This window comes from Nylanderia fulva, unplaced genomic scaffold, assembly GCF_048542155.1.
Source record: "Nylanderia fulva isolate GAGA-0341 unplaced genomic scaffold, ASM4854215v1 Scaffold13, whole genome shotgun sequence".
Taxonomy (NCBI): Eukaryota; Metazoa; Arthropoda; class Insecta; order Hymenoptera; family Formicidae; genus Nylanderia; species Nylanderia fulva.
Window position 1 is genome coordinate 4,606,310 of NW_028189518.1, and position 26,801 is coordinate 4,633,110.

Here is a 26,801-nt window from a genome sequence, read left to right on the forward strand (position 1 = left end):
GCTTATTCAGTAATTAACCGCTACTTCCGGAAATAAATCGAATTTTTTTTGCAGCTTATTTGCACAACATCGTCGTAATTCCGGCGACTTGGAGAAAGAGAGCGGAGATTAATATCGAGTTCGAGAAAGGAACGTGAGATATTTCTTCAGGATTCTATACTACAACACTTTTTTCCTCCCTGTCCGATAACGTCCCCTAGTGTCACGTAAAACGACATTACACCGATGCAATTACTCGAAGACCACCATACCGGAAGCATGACGACATAGTGTACTAACGGTCGAACATCAAAGCTTTGCCTTCCTGACTGCTAATTTCGAATGCGAAACGCTGAATGAAAGGGTCGCGGGGACGTTTTACAGCACCGCTTCTATTCTAATGATCGGCCAAATCTCGCGCAAGCGTAACGTTACACCTTTTGTAAACGTTTGTTCTCATATATTTCAGTACCTCTTGAACATTATTCCGATCGTTTTTTATATCGAGATCAAAAACGTCAATTTACAGAAAGATTCCTTTTGTAATTTTGCATTGTCGATTAATAATTATATTATTCTACATTTGATATTATATCATTTTCAAATCGACCTCGCTATTTTGTAAGCCGTGAAAACAAAAGCAAATAAGCAAAGGCAATATTTAATGTATCAGAGTAAAGTCAAATATTTTAATTTGCCAATGTATGTACAAAGTAAAGTAAGTCCCATTGCAGTTGAAGCAACCACACACAGTAAATCTTGACGTAGGCGTTTCATTTCAAGTAAACAGTCGCTAACAATTGACTTGACTCGCACTTTGTGTTCAATGTAAACTTAGTCGAGAATACGAGCCGAAAAGAGATTCAGTAGAAGAGATACTGTCAACTTCGTCAGTTGAAACTCGACATGAAATTCAGCAGCCTCGTAAATGTAACGTTAGCTATATAAAGGATCGGCCGCATACTTCGAATACTATGTAGCTTGAACACTATGTATAACTTTCTTGATATCTTCAAGTTCAACAAGTTCTTCGACATACGAATCCGTCCGCTCTCACCGGGAACTTAGGCGTCGACGTAGGAAAGGTATAGACGTTTCCAAAGGAAGTTCCATTTTCTCCAGGGGTGTTTCCGAGGAATATCCCCCGCAGCTCTCGGATTAGACCGTGTTACCGCTACTGGTGCGATGATATCTCTCATCTCAGACACGATATTAACTTCGTCACCTTCGACGAGATGATAACTTCATCACCTAATGCGCAACGCTAACCGCGTTAACGATTCGCCAGATCTCGAAGCTCTCGTCTTAACCCGATGTTCACAGCGCGGCGATACGATGCGATAGTTCAAACTGGCGCAATGACCATAATCATAAGATTTCCGTATACGTAGCTCCTATATACGGCGCGATCTACCGACTGCGTCTTCGCCTCGTTGCGGAGGCAGCCCATCTCTCCCATCCCGCCTTTCGGAACTACTCCGATAACTTCCGCGCGCTTACGTTTTGTAAGCGCTAGTCGGGTCGCTCGTTACAGCGAGCCCTCTTTGCAACGGGCACTTCCGTATAAGAGAGCGGGAAAGAAACTTCGGCTTTCCGCTTCGCCGACGTGCCGTGTGTATTTCTCGCGAGAGCGTTGGAAATAACGGAGTAGACACATGTCGGTACACGGGGCGTAACCTTCCCGGTTTTCGCTCTCGTGACCCAGAAGAAGCTTTTCAGCGAGCGCCCGAGCGTTCACCAACTCCGCGCCGCGCCGAGAAGATGCCGTGCGTGCGGATCTTCCATTTGGCAGCTTGCATTTTGCTCTACGTCCTTCTCCTCCTGGAAACCAGGAACTTTGATGTCTCGCTCCGAGAAGCAGCGTCGTTACTGAGTAAAGAGTAGAAGAAACAACACGTGGCGATGCGCCTCGCCGCAGCGTCGTCGTACTTGAAGATTCCCGTAAAGAAGAGTGTTTTAAGAGAGTTTGAATGAAGAAGTAACACGAGAAGACGAAAGGATGAGAGTAAAGGGAGAAAGAGAGCGAGTGGAAAGAGGATTTTCGAGGATCCTTCAAGTGTTCATATTTCTTGTCTCGCGACAGTTTAATAAGAATAATAGTTGCTTTACCGCATCGAGAGACTTTTCAGAGGAAATTATGTATCCCCAGCATATATATATACATATATATATATATATATATATACGAAAGCATAAAAAATACAACTTACTAGTTATTAACAATATTTTTTACCGAATTATCGCTCAAACGTGTTTGTGTATTACACAAATAGAAAAAACCCGTATTACATAAAATTCTAAACTTTGGCGACTATCATATTTAATAAGTTATTTTATATATACAGTACACACTCATACTTTGAATTCGAATAGTCCATTAATATAATGTATTGTGTAAAATATATATATATATATATATATATATTTCATTTACACAGTATTATGCTAGTGAACTATTTAAATTCGTGTCGCGTAATGTTCTGCTCAAAAAGTAGAAACTTCAATGTTGCACTGACGTACGCGTGCGACCGCGATAGAAAAACTAGAACAAAAAATAGGACAAATTTTATGTATGTAAGATGCACTATTCGCAACATTTGACTCAACATTAAGATCGTTATACTTATTTTTAAAAAAAGGAATATGCTTGAAAATACAGAAAAAAATTCGCGCTTATTTCATTTGTTTCCAATATCATATTATTCATTAAAACACACTTTTCCTTTACAAACAATTATTGTAGATTTTAACTTGTGCAACATCGCAAGTACAAAGATCTAGAGATGAATAATATGTCCTGGATTGAGTGATGAAAATTACAGCAAAGCTAGATAGCAGCCACCGTTTTATTTATTCTATTCGAGATATTCATGACAATGTACCGTGTATCAACGAGTTATCTATATAGAAGGTTGCATTCCGTAACTTGCAGAATGTATATCTCGTGCTTCTCATAATATTCATGCCGAGGTTACGCCACTTTGGAATGTCTCGAAGACATTCATTCGCGACATCAGAAAGACAGACGATGCCATGCAAGAAAATGTTCACGGGACACCATTAGCCCTGTCACCTAGAGTGTTTCGTTGTCGGGACATAATATTAACTACGTGATCCAAATGTCAACGCGTTCTCTGTCATGAGATGTCATGAGGTGACTGGCGGTTGTGTCGAAAGTGGTTTCTGTTTTTGCGTCATGAATGAACTGTGACATCGAACCATCGCAATGAAAGAAAAGAGATAGAGTGATAATTTATTTAATTTGAAGAGAAGAGATATTGAGAGAGAAAAAAGGTCAGATACCCTACATTTTAAGAAAACATCGGAGACATATTTAAGGACACCAGTACACACAATTTACATAACGTAAACTGCATTGCGTTGTTCTATCTTGACAGAAGACAACTGTGAGCGAAGATATGTGCAGTAACGCATAAATCAGGTGAAAACGGATCTCACTGGAGAGATACAATGCTTAAGTAGATAAATCTGTCGAGAACGGTGAAATTCTCTCTGCTACTCCGTCTTTTATCTTTTTCAAAGTATTTAATATAATATAAAACAAATAAATATACAATTTAATGCACTTTTTATTTCACAATTTAGATTATACTAGTATACTCGAACAAAAGTAATAATATTTTTAAAAATTAATATATTATTTGAATAAAACCAACATTATGATTGATAACGAGCAATTATAAAATTAAAAAAAAAATCTATTAGAAATAATTATAGAGAAAAACTTGGTGGGGCAAAAGTTTAAGAATATTTATGCATATCGAGATAATCAATTAGCATGATCGAAAAAAGACAGCAATAAATTTCAATAATTTCGATATTTTATAAACTTTATTTGACAGTGTATACCTCTGGGTATACGAATGTGATCGTACGCGCGACTTTTCTGTTATTCAACACCTCTTAAAGTCAAACTTCTCCTTTCCCCGGAACTTTGAATAGTTGCACAATTCCGACGAGTGCTCGAGCGAGTTACCGAAAGTCAACTGTGCGTTGACAATCTTGTAATTAATATTAATTCTCGCTCATTACCCGACACACTAGTATTGCAGATGCAGCCTCGAGAGCGTGCAACGTCTGTCGTAGAATATTACAAGAGACGCGAAGCGCTCTAGGTCACGGAACTTCTTCTTTCCCGTCGAGTAGCGTCAAAGTTTCTCCTCTTGGAAGTACGGAAGACGCAAACTCGAAGATCCGCGTGGACCTTCTCCCGGTTTCACGGATATTGTACAAGTTTTGGAGATATTGCGCGAGAGTGGGCATAAGTTACGCGTTAGCAAAAGCCTTCTAGAACACGCAGTTATGCCCTTCAGGGAGAAAGACATCGTACCTGAGGGTCCACGTAAGCACACTTATAGATCCTCCAATTTATCGTAAATATCTATATCTTTTACATAAATATAACTTGTTCGTGAAAGGAAGGATGTGGATGCAAGAAAACGTAAGAAGAAGAACGAGAATATTAATACGCGCATATGTAATTTTAAGAAACGAGAATAATCACTGATTGTTTAAGAGTAATATTGTTTAATTTTCGATCGAGAATTTTGCGTAGAATAAATTTATTTTTCATTTTTTCGAAACACTTTCTTTTAGACTTTATAATTCTGACGTCGAATAATATCCGCATATTTCATGACCATGAATAATATCGTCATGTTTCATCGTTGAGGGTGCGCGTTCTTTTTTCAAATTGTTTGCAATTTAGTGAAAAAATAACCTAGTATACATCATCTTAAACTAACAAAGAACCCTTCATCTCGCAGAGCTTCACAATCATCACTTTAATCGTAATAATAAATTGGTTGTGTGAATAAATATACATGTAAGAATAGAAATAGAAGAATAAAAACTAATTTATATATACACACGATAGATTTTATGTATACAATATAAATCAGTTATATGCTTATATAGCTAATTTTTTATCTTCTAGATATTTGAGGATAATTTTTTTTACATATTTATCTTTCCAAGAAAAATTACGTTTTTTTCGCACGGATAAACTTGCCTGTGTAAAAATCGAGAAGAATTCAGAGGTAAGCGTGTGGAAAGACATTTGTCGCTACTTTTACGCGTGGAAAAGTGCAGGTGAAGAAATGTTTCCTTTGTTACTTTGTATGTGTATGGAAAGCAAGCAGTATTAGGCATGCGGATGTAAATCCGCATTTCGCAAATAATTCGATTCCAATACATCTCTAGGTATTTATATGTTTGCAATTAACAATTCAAATTTATCATTTTTGTGAAAATATCAAAAAAAGTTGTCACACAAACTGTGTCACGGAGATATTTTATTTCAAATTGCATTTTCAAAATATGTGAAAAAAGTTTGATTAATAAGACATCAAAATAACAGGAATCTTTTAGTACCTGTATCAAAGGCAGCTATCAATTTAATAAAGTGTGGAGAATATACAGGATACGTTCCCCGTAAAATATCCCAAAAGATCGATAGAAACGATCAAAGCATCATAACTGCAACAGCACGTAAACGCGATCCCGGTAAATTGTCAAGAGAGTATATCGTTATTGCGAGAGAAGACATTATACGAATGTCTTTGTCGGATATCCAAGTCCGCGGGCAGTTCGCGTCTTTGTGGAACCCGAACCGGTGCTCTTGGAGGATATCTTGGTTTAAGGCCTCCCTCGAATGTGCGGCTTCGAGGATTACGACGGAGTTGCCTCTTTAAGGATCCACCGTTGCTCTTGAAATTCGAGCAAAGTGGATATAGTTCGCAGGGGCAATTCGGTTTGGTCCTGTAGCCAGGGCCTTCGCTCGGGCTGTCGTAAAATGTTGAAGGTATAAGCTGCTTTTTGTAGAAAGCCCGAGGGTTTTGGTATGTAAGGGATGCGCTTCCACGGACATGGCGCTAACTTTAAAGAGCACCTCGTAAAAATATAATTGCGCGTATATCATGATTTATCGCATATAACCGTAATTCTGGATTTCAACAAGTGAACGCGATATATCTGATATAAACGCGAAGAACTGTCTTTACGGTGCAGAGTGTTTGCGAGGGAATTGTCAATTGACGACTCGACGTTTATTCAGCATTAAATACAAAATCCAAGTTATATCTGTATTTCACAGCACATAGCTTCAGCAAGTCATGAATATATGTATACATAGAATAGCATATTGCTCAATATCTTGTATAATTGCATAAACATTGTTTAGAGATAAAGAAAACTATACGTACACAGAACTAATTAGAAATAATAATTAAAAGGTTTAATGCTCAATTTATGGGATAATTTTTACATTGCTCATCAATTAGGAGAATCTATAAGATTTATCAAAAAAATAAAAGATGTTAAAAAATTGTTCTTACAACAATTATTATTATATATTTGTCATGAGAATTTCATAAAAATATAAATATATTTTTATTATTCTAAAATAATAATCTCATTCTATTATATATATTCTTTGAAAGGCTAGACATTACTTACATATATTAATTTTACAAAAAAAAGTCTCTTATAGGAAAGAAATAACGCTTCGACTTAATTAGCGCATTCGTATAAAAAAAATCTCAGAGCTCTACGTGGAAAAAGAGGAAAGCTCCTAAAGCCATCTTCTCTTAACGAGTTTACGATGTCAAACAATAAGAGAACAATGTGAAATGATACATTGGAAACAATTCAATATTCGAGAAATTTTCTTTGTGACATCTACTTCTTTTTACAATCTTTCTACAAAGACTTTGTAATATTGAAGCTATTATGATTTTTCTTTGTAGGGAAATCATAGAAATATCATATCATAAGAATGAAAAGAAGCAATCACAATTGATAAAAATACCTCGAATAGAATATTTCTATAATATTTAGTTTATATCATATTTATAATATATATATATATATATATATATATATATATATTTGAAGAAAAATTCAAAAAAAGCAATTTAATTGAATTACTTAAATATAAACAAAAATCTATACAGATGAAATGATGAATTTAATTGCGCCACTGCTTCGAGATAAATTTTATTGCAATAGCGCAGGGTCTGCGTGTTTTCGAAAAAGATGCGAAACACATTTCTACTCCGCTCGAGCATCAGCATGACGTAAAACCTCGCTTTCTCTGAAACTGCACTGTTACGCCAAATCGATAATGACGTACACCGATCAATCAGAGACTCGAATAGCCGTATGCGCGCGCGCGCGCGCGCATTCGAATCTGGAGAAATGCATTTTACGCTCGTACATCGTTCGATGTGTGTGAACGCTCTCTAGCTGATTTAAGCAAGCGAAAAATGTAAGGCGTACTTCGCGCGCCATCACCGGAAGATTTTCCGATACCTGTTAATCATCCCGAAACATCTCGATTTCAATGGCTGCTGTATACTGATAAAAAAAGGGCCATACTACTGTGCGCTTTCGTTTCTCTATTACGGAGCGAGCATTAAGCTGCGGAAGACTGAGCATCGGTGAAAACTCTAACGAGTGACCTCAGCAGTGTAAGAACAAGCAGTAAAGAAAAAAGATGAGGCGTAACGGCAGCGGAAAACGGATACGATCGTCGTTGCAGAGCGGCGCGGCGGTGCAACGCGGTGCAACGCGGTGCAGCGACCGCTGAAAGTAACGACATGGCACGAATATACGGTAGATCAGGGCACACACAGCGGCGCTTAGAGATTAACCTGTGGACATTTGTTCGGCAATACGGTGGATTAAGTTTCAGCCGAAACTCCTCCCCGGGGAATCCCGCAGCGCGCACTTTATGAATACTAATTGCTATCGGAGAAGACATTTGCCGCGCCGGAAATTTATCGGCTTTATCGGGAACCGGACGCTCTCCCGTCATATTCCCGGAGGGCCTCATTGCAAAGAAATATCTCTCCGTCATCGTCGAGCGAGGTATCTACGATCGTGATATGCAAATAAGCCGATGTTATGTCTAATTAACGAAGTATACGTCTATATGCAAATATGTATACGCGTAGAATATACCTATATACTAACAATAAATGCAAAAAAATATTGGATTCAAATTTCGTCCCAAATTTTGCTATCTGTTTTTGGTAATTAGATTTTTACGGTATTCGTGTATATTGTGAATTGACGTGGGACTATCGGCTTGGCACTTTTGTGATACGTATGTATTATAGCCGTACAAGCGCTCGTATATAAGCACACGCCAAGCGCTTTAACAAACTAGACTTCTGAATAGGTTTTTATCTGCATATACACAATTACGAGCGTTGCGGATATAGCAGCTCACGTGAAACACGCGCTCGCAGGCGGCTTTGCGGAAATATGGATTTATGTTGTCGAGATCCGTGGTTTTGCAAAGTATGAAGGAATAACATGTATGAGGTGTATACGAAAAGTTATATATATAGATAATTGTTTAATATTATTTTCTTATATTGAGATAAGTGAATGAATAATTGCATTAAAAAAAAACCACATTCTTGTATATGTTATAATTAGTTTGTCGTTATTTTATTGAGTTACGCGCGTACATGCATTTTTTCTACTCTTTTCCAATAAATGAAACTTAAATATGATGAAATAAAATTCAGAAAATTGTAAAAGATCTGATATATAGTTTGCACTCGATTATTCTCTGTCAGCTTTTTTTACTTTATGCAAATGTGGAACTTTTAAATTGTGGAACAAAAAAAGTGAAATCTATTTTTTCCTAATTCTCCAACATTTTAGCTTAACATGCTCATACATTAATTACGTTTTACTATTACTTTTTATGATTTAAATGATAATTGCATTCATGTAATTGATGTATGGTAATTTCGTGTTGTCGATCTAAGCTGTAGATTATTATTTACAGAGAAAGAACGATAATTCTTTTGGAAAAGAGATATTTATATATAATTATAACACATGTTATTTGAAAAGCAAGTCTCACATGAACAAATAGAGATAAAACATGTTTCTTTTTTACTTTGCTTTACTTGAAATCATCTTTAAAAAATATGGTTATTAATTGTCGTAAACGGATACACATTTTTCTGGTTTAAAACATTTTGTGTTTATTAATAAAATTATATTGCTTTAAAATTAATATTGTTCATTAATAAAATAATTTAAAAAATTGTTAAATATATTTGCAAAGGACCTCGCGAAATAATTATTTTGTTCTCTCAAGCAAACTCTACAAAAATTAAAATTATAAAGTCACTGCCAATTATTTTAGATGAGGTTGAAGAAATAACTATTCACCATTTTGCCATCAATTCAAGCAGTGCGTACAATAGCGTGCAAATGACGCTGACAGTGCAATTTTATATAATAGAGTAATACGTTTTATATAGTTCCTAATATAAGCGTCACATCAGTTATAAGCTGAACATGCCATGCGCAAGGCAAAGGCATCAACGCGCATACCGCTACCCGCTACAGAATTAAAGCGCACTAGAAGGATAACAATTCCGCGGTCTCGTGTGCTGATGATGGTGACAATAACAATTTCATGCAATAATGACATTTTATCTGGCCATTTACAAAGTAATAGTGACCTATTTAGCGAGAGTATTTTATAGATGCTGTTATTGTTTAAATATTTTATTAACATTAAAATTAAAAATAAATAAAATGTATATTTTCTCTTCGGCAAAAATTATTGTTTTATTAAAGTTATTAAATTGTTTAATTCAATAAATATTTTTAATAATAAAATATTAATTATAATAAATAATACAATTATCTGTATTAAAATTATCATATAAATATTATACAATATTGACATTTGATATAAAAATATAACTTTAAATTGAAAAATATTATTTAAAGGTATTTTAAACAATATCGTTTTATTCTAATCTTTATTTGATAGTAAAAGTTACTGCGAAGCATGTTTCGGGCTGTATCGAGGTAGATAAAATGTATTTCTGAAATTTTTCATATATTGCGATCTCGCATATTTAAAAGAATTTTTTATTAGACAAAAGTCCGATCTACACTTTTCTGTTTTTGGATAACTTTCCTCAATAAAACTAAACTTTAAAAAACTGAATGTCCTAGTTATATATAATATTTATATACGAGTATAATAAATTTCTTTTATTGATAAATTTGAATAAAGCAAGTTTAACTGTATTCTAACTTCTTTTTAATCCATTATAAAATGTTTTTATCCTTTAAATCTATATAAACATCGGTATCAGTAATTCAATTTTTCAGAATAAAAGTTGATAATATAACATCATAACATCTCGTCCATAAATAAAAAATAAAATCTATTAGAATATGAATATATCATAAAGTGATATTGAGAAACATGAAATTAGAGAGTAGGTACATTAAATTTGAGTATATACCTATAAGGTTTGACCAAGATATCAAAACGCAACCCTCATGACTGATGGTAACATATCTTTGCATGCATGCATGCATACAGCTTGCCGGCTTGGATCTGGCAATTGCATCCGGCAATTAACTCTAGCATCAGCTACAGTACTGCGTCAAAGCGTTGAATCCCACGAACCATGTACGGCTAACCATTTCCTCGTGTATTCCGTGCTATTCCAAAAGCCGAATTTTTTGTTCAAATTAATCCCCAACAGCTACTATCTCTCTGGGCAATTGCCAGATGGCACGTGTCGCTTATTTGCAATCTAAACGCTATTGACAGAAAATGATACCATCATAAGAGGAACGAAACCGATTCAATGATAAATTCATATCATTTTATGATATTATAATATGTTAGCTTTAAAATCTCTCTTTTCTCTCGCAATCCAAATTCCTATATTTGAGTATTATTTTGATGATCAAATGCATTCTAACGCGTTAGCAATTTTAATAGTTATAATTTATAAACTTTAATTAAAAGGAACAAGTACTAGTTTTACGATTTGATAATTATTTTGAATATTTGATATGCTGCTGTATATTTGTAATTCTAGATTAAAGCTGCGTGAACTAATTTCTAGTATATTCGAAAGTTAACGTGCCGGAGTTAAATTGGACAAAGCGTTCGTATCGAACAAGAGAAATCGCGAGATTCCTCCAGTGCAGCGGCTCGTAGCTTAAAATTAGGTATTGGATCGATTTGTATTGCGATATGCGAGAATTCTATCTGGTCCTATCGTAACGCGCGAGGAAAATAAAATATCTCGTTCTCTAATCCGATAGTATCGAGTCTTCCCGAATGTACTACTCGTCCCACCGAAATTGTATTCCGTCGCTGCTCTACTTAAGGGCTGAATTCCGTCTCTGTATCTCTATGTGCACTTGTGTGGGAAATTGCGCTGCGGTCGCTCACGTCGGTTAAAGAACCAGTGATGCTGAGCACGAATTTAACCTACGGCTTGGTATCAATTACCCGGGTCAATCGTTGTCAAATGTTGCGTTTAGTCGGTAGTTTGCGTTGGCCGGAAGTAGCGGCAAAGTAAGGATCACTCAAGACAATTTCGACAATTTTGCAAAGCTGATGCTCATATTTGAGAGTAAAGTGAAGTGAATCAAATAAAACACATTTCAATAATGTCAATTTGCCTAAGTTTTAATTTTACCTGATACCAAAGTTTGTCTACTTTAAGATTAAATTGCAATATAAAAGATTTTTGCATCTTTAGCTTTGAATTAATTATAACAGATTTTCCTTTTATTTTTACAAAAATTTAATTCGAGATTTAAATACTTAATGTTAAATATGATTAAAAAATGTTATGGCACAAAAGAAAGGAGGCGATAAGTATGTAAAAACTTAAACGCGAAAACTTTTAAAGAGAAAAACTTAAAACTATATTTTTTTAAATAAGGATTATATATCGATTAATATTGAAATTATATTATATATCAAAAGAACATTGTAAATAAATATCATTAATTACTCACAAATAGCGAATGAAAATTTTTAATTATATTGTTATCGTTTCTCAAAGTATAAAAATAAATTTATTTCTCACTCTAAACTTAATTATTGCGAAAAATATATGCGCTAGATATATGTGAATATATATTTTTATTATAATAATTAATTATTAATATGATATAAATCAACTTAATTAATTAACATATTATTTACATTTCAATTATCACACGCATCATTCTTTACATTTCCTATCTTAATTAACGGCCCGCAAACTAGAAAAGAAATTAAAACCACTGCACTTTTCCTCGATTTAATTTTTGCGTTTACAAAGCTTTTTTAATTTTCTGAACATTTGTAAATAGCATCTTTCAAAATAACGTGTTAAAAATTAAAATTGTTCTTTTCCACCGATGCTATCAATTATGTCAAAACAGCTTGTAAAGCTGTATAATGTATGCAAAAGTAATCAATTGAAAATCTGTATTCTTGATGTCTAATATTCATTCATATTACACGATCTCATTATGCACTGGATATCGACTCATATTATACATGTGCATAATTTGTCGCAAATGTTGCGCGGTTCGCTAACATTTTTTTAGAATCGACTTGTATTATGTAAACTGATGTATCTACATATTAATAGTTTATAGCCAATACATTAATGTTAATATTAACGTTAATGTGAAGATTATGTTCCTCTTGTATAGATAATTATTTAATTAAACTTTTAATTACAAATGTTTTATGAAAGATACAATATAATATATTTTAAATGAAATATTTTATGATATGATAAGACCTGAGTATCCTTCAAAGTTTTAAAATTTTATTTATTTTAAAAATCATGTTAACTATAAAATTATGTATAAAGAGAAAGTATCATAATTTATCATCTATTATAGAAATGTTATGAAATTAAATGTTAAAATATAATACTAATATTAAAATATAAATAATATGATAGAAACATGTATGCATAAAAATTAGAATTATTCAAAAACAAGATTGTAATGTATTTTGTAAAAAGCGCACATGTTTGATGTAGTTAATATTTTATTAATTTTCAAACATGTGCATTTATATGTATATATGTATAATGTGTGTATATGTTTAAATAAAACTAATAAAATAAATTTTTTGCAATTGTGCATTAAAATTTGTCAAAAATTTATATGACAAATTTTGTAGATTTTAAAATATTTGTAAAATAACTTAATGCGATTTATATTGTTATAATTACTAGTGACATTATTTTTTAACGATTTTAATATATTATTTCAAATATTTATTGTAAATATTTTATTGTAAATTGTTTATTGTAAATTGAAATTGTATTTGCGCATTTTCAATCATTACGTATCGTGAATGTAACGTACGTAATGTAATGTATGTACGTAAAGCAAAATAGGTATAAATATGTATACAAAATTTAAATACACAAATATATGTTAAATTTGTTACATTTTATACAAATATCATTTCTACAACTTAATGAAAAATCGACCTATCATATTTTTCAAAACAAAAACAGCGATCAGCAAATTGCATGGATATTTAAAGTATAACTGACATGTTTCAAATTCTTTTGAAACGAAGCAGTTGCAAAAGTGTTAATGTCGGAAAAATATATAATTAGCGCCGCAAACGAAGCGTAGATAGATGTTGAAAAATGCATGCGAGAGAGAAACGTTTCGGGATCTTGGTAAAAAGATGCTTTTGATAAAAAATTCTACCACACGCGGCACCCGATTATCGAGCCTTCCGCATATGTATCGTTGACCTCAACGTGAAACGCTTCATATTCGAGGTTTTCAGAGAGCGAAAAATGTTGGCGCCATGTAAAAACGTGGTTTCATCAAAAGCCAGAAAATTCAATACTACGCTTGATTTCCGCTCGTTTCTCGCAAATTGATGCTGACTAATCCTTTTATTAATGTACTTAAATTGCCATAAATTCATGGAATTCACCAATGGGGAATAGATAATTTAATTGGCAGAGAAGCTTGGCTATGGGGACAAAAATTAAACGAAGCGTCGTAACCGACTTTGCAGAAAAAAAAATTGAGAGAGATACCAAAAGTAAGATAGAGATAGAAATAGAAACTCCGTAATAGCGAAACTTTCTAAACCTTCGCTACTGAGATTTTTTATCTGCGGCGCGGAAAACTTTCCCTGACGTAATAATCGAATAACAAAATAGAAGTTGTGTTGTCAAGATCGTGGGACACTTTTCAACGTTGTGTTTCTTATAAATTTTTCTGTTTTGTTAATAAAGTGTTTTAAAGTAAATCTTTCTTGTAGCGATAATGAATAACTTTGTGCGAATGTTCAAATTATGAAAAAATAAAGCAATACACTTAATAAATATTAAATAAAATAATATAAAATAAAAAATTTTAAAAACACGTTAAGTATAAAATTAGTAAAAATTTGATAAACAAATAAGATTAATACAGATAATTTCATTTATATTAAATTATATAACTAAAGAAGAGAGTAAGTAAAACTCGAGATTTAATAATACATACAAATATTACATAAAACAAATGCAAATATAAATGCAAAATAAACAAAAAAATATAAATTGAAATCTATATATAGAAAAATATATAAATATATAAGATAGCAAAATAATTTGCACAATAAACTCAACTTGTAAGAACAAAAAAATACTAATACTTATGCAGCGTATTCCTTGATAAATAATGGCGGATTAAAAAGATGTATCTAAAAGATAATTTGAAACGTGCACGAATATAATCATTAATTTATACAGTACATTGCACTTAGTTCAACGAAGGATAAAATGTGCTACATAAACGTCATTAGCCACGGCAAGATAAATTCGCATTACTTTATACAAGTATTCCAGCCAATTATCCATTGCGCGCGTTTTAATAATTCTCATAATGACGTTACTACGCAGTTATTACCTAAGAGTAATTGTGCTTACAATGAGTTATTTTAGCATAATACAATATACTGTTTACGATGTAAAGATTAAAAATCACTTATTTTATTTATTATTCATTTATGATTTATTTATCACTTGTCTGGATTTTGTGTATAACGTGTTACGATGTTATTGATATTGAAAGAGCGTTTTTCGGTGTTATTCACGTAGACAGAAAATGCTAAAGACTGTCCCGAGGCAATCCTAAATTGAGAATACATTGAAGAAATGATAAGAAAAGTGTGTGATACATTTGATATATTATCAGCTTACAGCTGAGACGAACGATCGAGACGTCTTCACTCTCTTACTGCTTGAGACTTCCGGTAGCGCAAAAAATGTTACCATGACGTGTAATTTGTTTACGTGTCGCTTAACTCCCTCGCTTTTCTTGGCACTATTATCTCGCTTGAAAGCTTTGTAGAAAATAACGCCGTATATATTGTCACTGTATACTTATTTTTTTTTTTTTATTAGAGACCTCGATGTGCTCTCTTTTTTGTTCGGGCCATCTCTTGCCGAGTTGCGCATAAAGATTAAATCTGTAAAAGTTATCAAAATCTGCACTGCTATCAAAATTGCCATAAACTGTATTATGCTTGTTGTATCGTAAAAACTTTTCATCTTTTTTTTCATCCTAGTGTATGTGCAATCAAATTTTTTGAAAACTGCAAAACCAAGCACGGACCAAAGTCGACACGTGATCGGTGCGAAAACTAAAAATTGCGAGAGCACGAGATTAAATTGCCTAACATGTCAGAGTATATGAGTACAGGATAACGTCAACCACGAAATTGTTTTAACTGAGAAGTTTCATATTTTTCGAGAAAAAATGCACTTGCATTTTATTCAAAATTTATATCTTCATAATATTTGACGAAGCAATCACTTTATAATTCGTCGATTAACAATAAAATCTTGCCATGAAAAAAATAAATATGGAGTGTACAAATGAGGCTTACGAATCACTTCTCTTACGAAGCACTTACAAATCTTTACTTTCTTTCAAACGGCGTATGAAATTTCGATCGAGTGTTTCAAGAGGAAGCTGACCACGGAAAAATATGGTTCTGATACGTCGTTCATCATTATCGACAGTATCATTGATCATCGTGGAACGCCGGGGAAACTGAAGGAAGCAATCAGCGGGGACATTCGATCTATCTCACCGACAGACTAGGCGTGTTCTTGTGTCTATGCCAGTGACAAACACTGAAAATACTGTTAACAATAATGAAATTCTCTACAGCACGAGTTAAACGTTGAATGGTACATTCGTGTAATCGGTCATTTCTCTGATCATATCCAATCGTAAGTATTTATACGTCAGGAGAAATGATAATTCTGACAATGAGCAAATAATGGAAGCGCAATATATGCATATTAGAAATATACATATATTTAATCGTGGTATAAAACGTCGCGCTTTTAAGGTGCCATTAAAGTTTCGAGCGGGTCGGTCCTGATAACCAAGTTAGGTGCTAAAATGTACACAGTAAAGAGTAATGTAGCAACGCTGTATATATCTATGTATGTGCAACGAAAGTGTGGTTGGTCAGATATAAGTGATAGCTTCGATAATGCACCTCATTTTATGACAAGCAGTGCATGGCACTGATTACATTTCTTCATTATATTTCTTGAACAATTGCATTTCTAAATTATATTTCTATGTAATGTGTGCAAAAACACTAGGTACGTACTTTTATGTATTCAATTTGCAAAGAAAGTATGGGCATAAAGATATAATACCTCTCTGTCAGAAAATATATATTTAGATATATCTTCAAAATATAATGCAATTTTTTAAAATGCAAAAAATTAAAGTTAGTATACCAAGATAAGATAATACTATTAAAATATTATCGAGCAAAATAAAGAAACTAAACTAGTTTATTTAAATATGTGGACAATATATTTACAAATTAATTTTCAGTTTTATTTCTTCAAAACAACAACTAAAATAATAATATAAAAAATAAAATGTAAATTGTAAATCCAAATGTAATCATACGATTCGTTTTTATTAATAAAATATTAGTAGATAAAAAATTAAATAACTAAAAAATAATTTGCGAGTTTATATACATATATAAATCTAAAGCACAAACATATTTGCAAAGTTTGCTATATCATTCAATTTATAAAACTTAAACACATTTTGTTAATACTGAAATATGCTGAACAAACAAATCTCTAGGGAGTTTAACAATACAAGATATATTTCCTAAATTCGCCCGACAATGACAGGAAAATATCTACTTGTCAACAACGAAAATAACAAGTGCAGCGTAGCGCGTACAATTTTATTATAAATATCGAATATGTCATTTTATTTACAAAGCTTATTACAAAGCTAAATAAAAAAGAATAAAGAGCAATAATAAAGTAAAAATAAAACAATAATAATAATTTAATCAATTATGTTTCGTAAAAAGAAGTTATAAAATCTACTAATATTATATAAATATAAAAATTTTTACAATAATTTTCTCAATAAAATATACTCACATTTCTGGCAAATTTAATAATTCTCTTTACTTCGCAAAGGATATAATGTGAATTGAGAGAATTATTATCTAGATCTTACAATTAGAGTATGTGAGAATATCCGCGCATCCGAATATTCGGATTTGATAAGCCAGATTTGACAGATTCGAGTAAATGGATGTAACAGATTCAATGAGATCTAAATTCATCCTATTCCGAAATTCAGTTTCTCGTATTGTTAGACAAATTATAAAAAGCTAAGTGGATTACTTTACTGCGCATCAGAAATGCGTTAATTAAATTAATTAAAACTATTTCTTAACAAAATTGTTCTGAATTGATTACAATTTTCTTCATACTGTAAGTGTATAAAAACGCAAATTTATTATCATAAATTTGTAGAATCCGGGAAACCGGATTTTGCGACAAATCCGGATCTTGTATCTTGAATTTCCGGATTTCAAATCCGGATTCATAATTTTTATTTAAGTACCTGAAATAATTATGGCTATTCTGTTAAAAGACATTTCAGTAGAAACCAGAACCTTGTGTATTTAAAGGAAAGATAATTGTATAAATTTTCTTATAATTACGAAATATATTTGGTAGAAAGATCTGAACATCTAACTTGCACTTAGTCGAAAAGATAATATTAGGACAATATAGAAATATATATCGTAAAGATTATGTATGCGTATCATGTGTGTAAGAGATACGAGTTTGCGTAAGAGATTGCGGCTCTTCTCATATTGAACATAGAAAATATCGCGGCACAAAGGTGATAAAATGTGCAAACCAATGAGCGTGCAAAAAAGCGTGCGTTATATCAGTGCTTTCCAATTTTATCGGTGCGAACATACTTTATTAAGTTATATGTTCGATTTCGCTTAACGACTAGTGGGAATTGGATTTGTGTGAGATTCAGTGCTCTTCTTTGCTCTGTATAACTTTTTCTATTCTCATTGATAAAATTTTGAATGTTAGATCAATCTCCAAACTTCTAGATCTCTTGAAGAAAAAAAAGAAAATTACGTACAAATAAATTTTTTATGTCTCTCCTGTCAAAGTATTGTTGCAATTGTTTTGTTAGAATAAAATGATTAAATAAATAATAATCCTTAAGGTTGCCAGTAATAATTAATAAAAAACCACTCCTCAATGTTTAAAGTCGACCAGACTGGCAATAATTTATTATAAATAATTATTTGAAATACAACAACAACGTTTCGGCTGTCATTGCAGCCCTTTTCAAGTACATCAAATTTAAAACAGTAAATCAACTTCTATGCAAACTACCGACAATGTTAACGCTTGTTTTGATGAACAATGTAAGACTGAAAGCAGTCTTACATTGTTCATCAAAACAAGCGTTAACATTGTCGGTAGTTTGCATAGAAGTTGATTTACTGTTTTAAATTTGATGTACTTGAAAAGGGCTGCAATGACAGCCGAAACGTTGTTGTTGTATTTCAAATAATTATTTATAATAAATTATTGCCAGTCTGGTCGACTTTAAACATTGAGGAGTGGTTTTTTATAAAATGATTAAATTATGCGATTTGTAGATGTTTGCGCAACTAAAGAAGTTGGTCGAGTTTAAGGAGCTATTGAGAACCTCTATGTGATGCAATTGTTCGCGCGGCCAACCGAAACGTATCTGATAAAGAAAATAAAAAAAAAAAGAATAGTAGAAAATTGTTGAGATCTGGGATCGCGCGCGATATCCTCTGGGAAAATAACTTCAACAAACAGGCAGTGACATTTTCCAACGGTGCATTGTGCTTTTCTTACAAAGAGATTATACCTTAGAAGCCCGGCATTGTGCACCTTTAATCTACTGTTTAGGGGAGAACTATGGGCAAACGTATCCGTGGCATAGTTTCGCAAAGTCGCATGCGATTAAAATTGGAGTCCGTTCAAACAATCAGCCTCTTTTATAATGCAACAAACCTTGCACTGTTGTCGACCGCGGAAGGGGTAGCATTCTCTTTTGTAACCGACTATTCCCTTTTATCTTTTACAACCGCCTGAGCAAATATTAAACTATTCGACCTCTTTCCCCGTTTCTCTTCTTCTTCTCTCTGTTACTCCTACTATCAACGCAATGTTTGCTATTGCATATTATCACTTTGAATAGCGAACAATCAGCCTGGAGAGACACAATATTGTGCAATTAAAATAATCATTTACGAGTCGTAACCGCATGTTGCACTCAATGCCAGAGAAATTAACACATTAAATGAAGTTACCGATAATAGCGATTTATCGGTTGGTAATCGCCGCAATTATTGGCATTTAATTGTCTCTCTTCTCTCCCTTTTCAACCCCATACCTTTTCATCGTTCGATCCCTGTCACCAATCCCTCGTCGACTAACAACTTTCTTTCTTTTGTTCTACTTAAATGTCCAAGCTTTTCAATCGTCGACTTCTGTGTGGAGTGGATAACGAAGAAATAAGAAAGTTCCGACAAATTAGCATTATCTAGCGCCAAAATGCGGGATTAATCAGTTCCCATCATCGGGTACTTCTCCCTCGTTCCTATTCGCGTTTTTCTCAACGAACTTCTTTCGACGAGCGACCTGTCCAGTTATGGCGCGTAATCTTGTAAAATACGATGTAACCGAACTCTCTCTCTCTTCCACTTTTTTTTTCAGCCGAGTGTCGGAAAAACGCGCTTCTCGAGCGAAGAGAAATACTGGAGACGCAAGAAACAACAGAAACGAAATTTCTCCGCGAAATTCTTTTCCTCTTCAATGTAATTGCTCGTCCATTTTTACGACACTGTCTCACAGGTTATTATTACTTTCAATAAAAACGGAAGTGCACAAAGTGTCAATAATAATCCTGACATAGCCGAATATAAGAGACCTTCGAAAGTTCCAAATGTCATTGCAATTTTGATAAAACATTGTTTTTTTAAATTCATAATTAGATATAAAAATTGTATAAAAATAAATGATATATGAAACAACAAAACATACGTGCACACACATAATTGAACAATAGTCAAAGTTTATCATTTCAAGAATTTGTTTTAATCTTTAACAATTCTGTTAAATAACAATATTAATTAGAAGATAAACTATTCTTTTCATAAAAATTAAAAGAAAATATTATCTTTTTTTTAACAATTAAGATATTTTTTTATTAAAAGTTCAATCGTGAAATTTGTTAATGATATACGTAAAATATCTTGAGTACATGAAACTTTTGATTGTGTTTGTTATATTTGCATATACATATAAATATTGACATATATTTCATGTAAAAGCATGTTAATGCAAAAAGTAAAAGCAAAATAAAAGTAATGATACAAAAGCTAGAAAATAAAACAACTAAAAATGAAAAATGCCATAGAGAATATGTAGATATATGTATACGAGGAAGAAAGTTCCGATAGAATTTAATAATACAGTCACAAAATCCATGAACATTTTTCATTATTTATTTCATTAGTTTGCTTTTATTGGAATACGATAAGCTGTATTGGAAGTTCACGTTCTTATCAAACAATCACTTGAAGAACTTTGGAAAAGAATCGTATCCAATTCGCGATTGTTTAAAGCGCTTCTTCGCTTCTGCTTGTATTACTAGAAAATAAGATTATCAAGTTAGGCTGCTTCCTTTCGTCTGCATCCTCGATCAACTCGTTATCGTGAACTAGTCGCTAGCCTAGGGGAATTATCACTATTCGCTTCTCTTTTTCAATATTCTAACTAGTCCGACTTCTTCCGCCAACCGAATCATCTACAACATTTCGCAGCTCGCAAATTACGGCCCGAAATTACCTCCTTCATTAACCCCGTACCTGATTACTCAAGATAACTTGGACGCCCTCCACGGCCGGAAATTTATAACTCGGATTAAATCCACTCTTGAGTCGGTTTTTTATATCAAGTGGATTTTAAACGGAAATAGGAGAATGCCCAATATTTGAATCGCAAATTCTTTTTTTTTTGCTACATGCATTTTTCAAGAAGAAAAAATATGTAATATGTACGTGTATGTATTCAGTGCATGTATGAATGTTAATAAAAGATAAGAATTAGCGCCTCGTGAGATTATTTATATGAGTGAGATTATTTTAATAAACTAATGAAAAATTAAAATTAAAATTAAAATTAATTTTAATAAACTAATGAAAGTGTTATCGTATGCATTATTAATAATCATTATAATATATATGACCAAAAATATGAAATTATTATTTACGAAGATATTAAAAAATATTGAAATAAAGATATTTTACAATATTTATAATAACTTGAAATTATAAAATTTTTATCAAATTAAAAATATATAGATATAAGATTTTTTAAAAAGTAATAAAAATCAAATATAAATCGATGTAAGAAAAACAAAGTACATACATTAAAATAATGCAAAAGCAACATCAGATAAATTAAAAATTAAAGTATATATTATATATGCCAAAAAGTAAATTTTTTGTAAAAATAAAATCAAGACTTTCAATTTTCAATACAAAACAATTTTAAAGATTAATTTAATTCATGACATATTTTTGTTCAGATTATTAAAATTCACTATGCAAAAGCAGCTTTCGTAGTAATATATGAATAATTTTCTTGTAGTAATATATGAATAATTTTTATCACATGGTAATATATAAATAATGTTAATGCGCATACATAAATTTAAGTCATAAAATTTTAAAATTATTTTAAAATAATAATTCTCGCTTTTATGTAAAATTATCTTTTTCTTTCTCAATTATATATCATAATTTTTTATCATTATCCCATTTTACAACTTTAAACATATCCATTTTGAATATATTAGCAGATATACAAAATTCTAACATTATTCAGTATTACTTAAGAAAGGCAGCTAACTGTACTGAAGGAATTCAATTAAAAAGGAGCCAACTGTGTATAGAGAGTTCCTATATATCCCACATATGCAAGAACGGAATAATCCGCACATAGTCGTGCATGCGAAATGGGCACACGTGCAGTGGAATAAGGCGGAGAAAATAAAAGGAGGTGTCAGTTTTATCTTGATTCGCCGGAATTATTAACGTGTTCAAATATGGGATGCTGCACGTTGTGAGGATCAGTTCAAATCCAACCGAGGTAATTATTAAAGATCCAACACAGAGGTGAGCATGACGACATGACCCAGTAACGTGGAAAAACTTACGCAACCCGAGGGAGGACTTACGTGCAACTTTTATAGGGGTTAGAAAATAATTCGTCGGAGTAGTGTGTGCAGTATCGTTATACGGGTGCACAGCGGTCATATTTTTGGAACGAAATTCGGGGAGAGCGCGTTACGACCAAGAATTTTCCAAGAATCGAAAATATGCTTGTTACATGGAACGAGTCGGCTTGTTATTTGTTAGAGATGGTCAAATTAAAAATGTTGGCCAAAATAACAATTTAATTAGCAGCTACGAATGAATGAATGAATGATTAAATACATTACGTTATCGCGGTTCGCCGTATGCGTTTACTGTGTAAACGGTAATCCTGTGTGGAATTTGTTTGTTATGCATGCATGCACACACGTAACATTTCAATTCCAGTATTAAATATTCTCTTTATACACCGAGAGAATAGAAGGATAATGGAGAACTTGATTATGAAATACTAGTAAGTAACAATTCGATAGATTCGTCACAATTAGCACATTTTCAATTAGATATTTTGATAATTGATTATCTTTTAATAATTGTAAAATTCTCATTGGTATTAATATAAAATATCAAAAATCCTCAGTATTTTCTTATATAATTTCTTATGTAAAATGTATAAAATTTATTAATTTCAATGTTTAAGTTATTAAAAAATTGATTTTGTTTTAATTACACAATTTTATACAGCGAAAGATATATAATTAATATAACAGGAGCAACAAATATTTAAAAATAAAATTATTTGAAAGAACATAATTACGCTTCTCGACATATAATATAAATTTATCTAATAGACACCTTCCATAAATCCTTGCAAAAATTTGAACGCGGAGAAGGCGGAAAATGCGGCAGCGTCTTTCACAGCTTACGAGCTTCACGTGAATTAATGTGATCCAGTCTATCCTGATCTACGACAAAATCTTGTTAGTACACCTCAGTGAACAGCTGAATTTCGTGTCTGTAGCGATATTGCGAAGACAAACGTACGCAATTAAATGCTCACGTGAACGATATAACAAGCAGAAATCGGAGGAGCGAGAATATTTTCCGCGGCTCCCAAGTACGTCCTGAATTAATGATAACTAGGCTGATTCTCGAATTCGCAACGAGATTCAATTAATACGCTCGAAAGATTAGTTGGAACTCATCACGGCAAGAGCAAATGGGTATGAGACGAAATCCATGACGATACGAATATATAATATTAAAAATCAAGTTTTTCTGCGGCAAAGAATTTGCGCATTACTGTATATATATATATATATATATATATATATTTGCTCCATCTTTATTGCATAGTTAATTAGATATATATTCCTTTAACTTGTAGTTTCAATTTAAAATTTGATCGAATAACTCGATTTTTCCAACACTCTTTCATTTATTTTTTCCATTAAATATCTTGATATTTAATCATCAAATTAAAATTCTGATATTTTTACAAAAATTAATACAAAATTGAGCAAAAATATTGATTTTAGATTCAGCAATATAAAAAAATAATGAATATTAAAATATATACAATGGATATACTTAATTATATGTGATGTAACTAGATGTCAAAAAATGTTTTCTAAATGTAGTATTCTGATGAAAAAGCACAATTGTTATTTTTATATGTAATTGTAATTTATTAATCTATAATTTCTATATATATTTTAGCTATCACGTTTATATGTTTAATATACAAGATAGTAATAAAACACACATTGACTTTTCCTAATTTATAAAATAACCAACACATAAAAACCAACAATATTCCTTTTTAGGGAATATACTGATAACGAATTCCAAGTTATATCTAATGTTCCTGAATATATTCAATATCAAATACTTTGAATCGAATATAAATGTCCGAGTATTCGATAAAATTCTATCATGCATATTTCAATGTGCCGCAAAAAAATTAAATAAAATGTCACTAAAAGAAATCAGACCTCCCCATGTAAATCAGAAAAGTCTCGTCTACCCCGAGATTCAATTAATACAATCCAGCAACGATCCCGACGTCCCCTAGAAATGCAACGTATTGTAACGACGTCCATGTCAGACGGTTTGCAAGGTGTGTCCAATAAAAGTTTCAGGACTTTTGGATAGAACATCACAAATCTTTCACCGAAAGAATGTAACGCGCAGTTACTGATTGCTAAACGTGATGGTAAAAAATCTCAAGAAAGTTTTATAAATATTCTGCCAATAACACTCTCTCTTTCTTTCTCTCTTTCCCTCCCCTCTCTTTCTTTTGCTTTTGTCTACTTTACATAATTACGTAACAGTTTATTTGATTACTACAGCTATTATTTTACATTTGACTACTAATTTGCAATTAATCTTTTTTTAATTTAATATTCATAATTATAAAATTCAGATTCAAAACTTTAATTATTTAAAATAATTTATGTTTTTATAAAATACGTAATATTTTAAATGTTTAATAATATTTTATTAGTCGCAATAAAGAATTAAAAAAGCAATTTCGCACATAAAATATAGCTTTTAATAGTTTTTCCTCATATTATTATGGGCAATTTTTTCTTCATTTTGTTTTTATCTTTAATTATATGTTTCACATTTGTTCGTTTTGGTAATTTTGAATAATGCATTACAAATCCCTTTGTGTAATTTGTAGCTAATAACTTTAATATATATGTCAAGTTTTATTACTTTTTCATGCTAATTTCATCCGCAGTCATAAGACAATGTCTAAAAAAATCAAGCGAATATAAAGAGTAGTTCTCCGAGACAAAGGTTTTTATCACGAAAAGCGATGTCGGAGGGACGTTATCTGTACAATAGCATTCGATATAACGTGACATGAAAAATTAAATAACGATGAATTGAAATTAAATATTGCGGTTTTTACATATACCATATAGAGATTCATTTAACAAAATGGCGATAGATTATAAGTCGCGAATGTAATGTAGACAGTAATTCAACAAAAATTGATCTCGAAACAATTGATTGATATGCGTGCCAATATCAATCTACGTTCTCTGTTCGCTCTGATCTCCCGTTTCATTCATTCGGTCTTAGAACCTAGTTCTCGGACACGCCTGGCACCATCGTGTAATAATTCAAACGCGGTGAGCGCGCCAAGGGATTATTTTAATTAATCGCGGGTGCATCCGAACGACAGTCATAAGGACTCTCGCATAAAAAAAAAAAAAGAGAGAAAAGAAAGGACCAAATCCCGGATTCATGAGTTAAGCGGATTCGGCCGATCGGTCGATCGACGGGCGTGTTCAATTAGCGAAAATGTGGAGAACAGAATTGCGCGTTCGGAAAATTTAACCGCGGAAAATCTCGCGAAATGCGCCGTCTCCTCGAGATAACGATACTCCGATATAGAATAACCCGTCCATCAAACGAGAGCGTCGAAAATAACTTGGAGCTATATACGGTGAATGGAAAGGGTGGCGGAAACCACCCTCTACACCAGGATCTAGTCCGTCATCCACGATCCACGATGTCGATCCGATCAATACGAGACCGCGAAGCGACCACCGAATTCTCGCAGAATCCTCCACCGATCTGTCGTGACGCGGGCGTCGCATGGGACGAGACTTACGTGTCGTGGCACGACATCGCTGGATTGGATCGCTGGATCGCGGTTCCGCGCGCCGTAGCGAACATCGCACGGTGTTGACATCGCGGCGATTAATCTCTTCCGAAATTCCGAGCGTGAGTTTACGTATTCCGTATTCCCAGGTATATATATCCCGCGTCGTGTCCACGTATCACTTTTGGTCCATATCGTTTTTTCACTCCTTTTTTTTTGTTAATCTCCACCCATCTCTTTCTGAAGTATCACAAAGTCCCGATAATATTTCAGAGAGAGATTATCATATCGTTGATTTAATCAGAAGAGGGATAATTCGTTTTGAGGAGATGGGAGAAAAAAAAGCAAGAGAGAGAGAGAGAGAGAGAGAGACGATTCTTCGAGATACGTCGAGATTTAAGAAAGACGTCGCGAAAAGCGTCGGAGATTGACGCGCGATCGCGGAGCAGGAGCGCGGGTTCGACGTCGATCTCGTCGGGAATTGCACTGGCCGGTTCAGCCCTTTACTTCGAGGCAGAGGGGTGGCGGCGTGAGAGGACGCGTCGCGAGGAAGGGATAAACGGGTAGGAGGGAAAGCAGAGAAAGAGAGAGCGAGTGAGACAGAAAGCGAGAGACAGGGCGCGGTGGGGATGATGTGGGAGGAAAGCCGACGCGGAGGAGAGCAGGGAGAAAGAAGAGGGAGGATGAGGATATATACCTAGCAGCATCCACACAGTGCTGAAAACCACCGTGGTACATTTCGCGGAGCTCCCACGAGGGACGGCGAGCAGTGACGGAGGATAGGGAGACACGCTGGGGAGAATGAAGAGAGAGAGAGCGAAAGTAGGGGAGCGAAATGGGTGGCCT

The 26,801-nt window shown here is 33.0% G+C and overlaps 1 protein-coding gene across 4 annotated transcripts in view; it reads right to left on the minus strand.

Annotated features, from left to right (window-relative positions):
* LOC114932492 (lachesin) overlaps positions 1–26,426 on the minus strand; it is an 88,441-nt gene extending 62,015 nt beyond the window's left edge. Inside the window, exons 1-2 of one of the 4 annotated variants that reach the window (XM_029304719.2) lie at positions 25,965–26,426; positions 19,570–19,666 (exon numbers count right to left, since the gene is read on the minus strand). The gene's annotated coding sequence lies outside the window, so the exon portion shown is untranslated. Of the gene's footprint in view, positions 1–19,187; positions 19,406–19,569; positions 19,667–24,330; positions 24,711–25,964 lie in introns of those variants that run through there. The other 3 variants (XM_029304718.2, XM_085479831.1, XM_029304721.2) reach the window with 3 other exon arrangements.
* Positions 26,427–26,801: the final 375 nt, after the last annotated feature.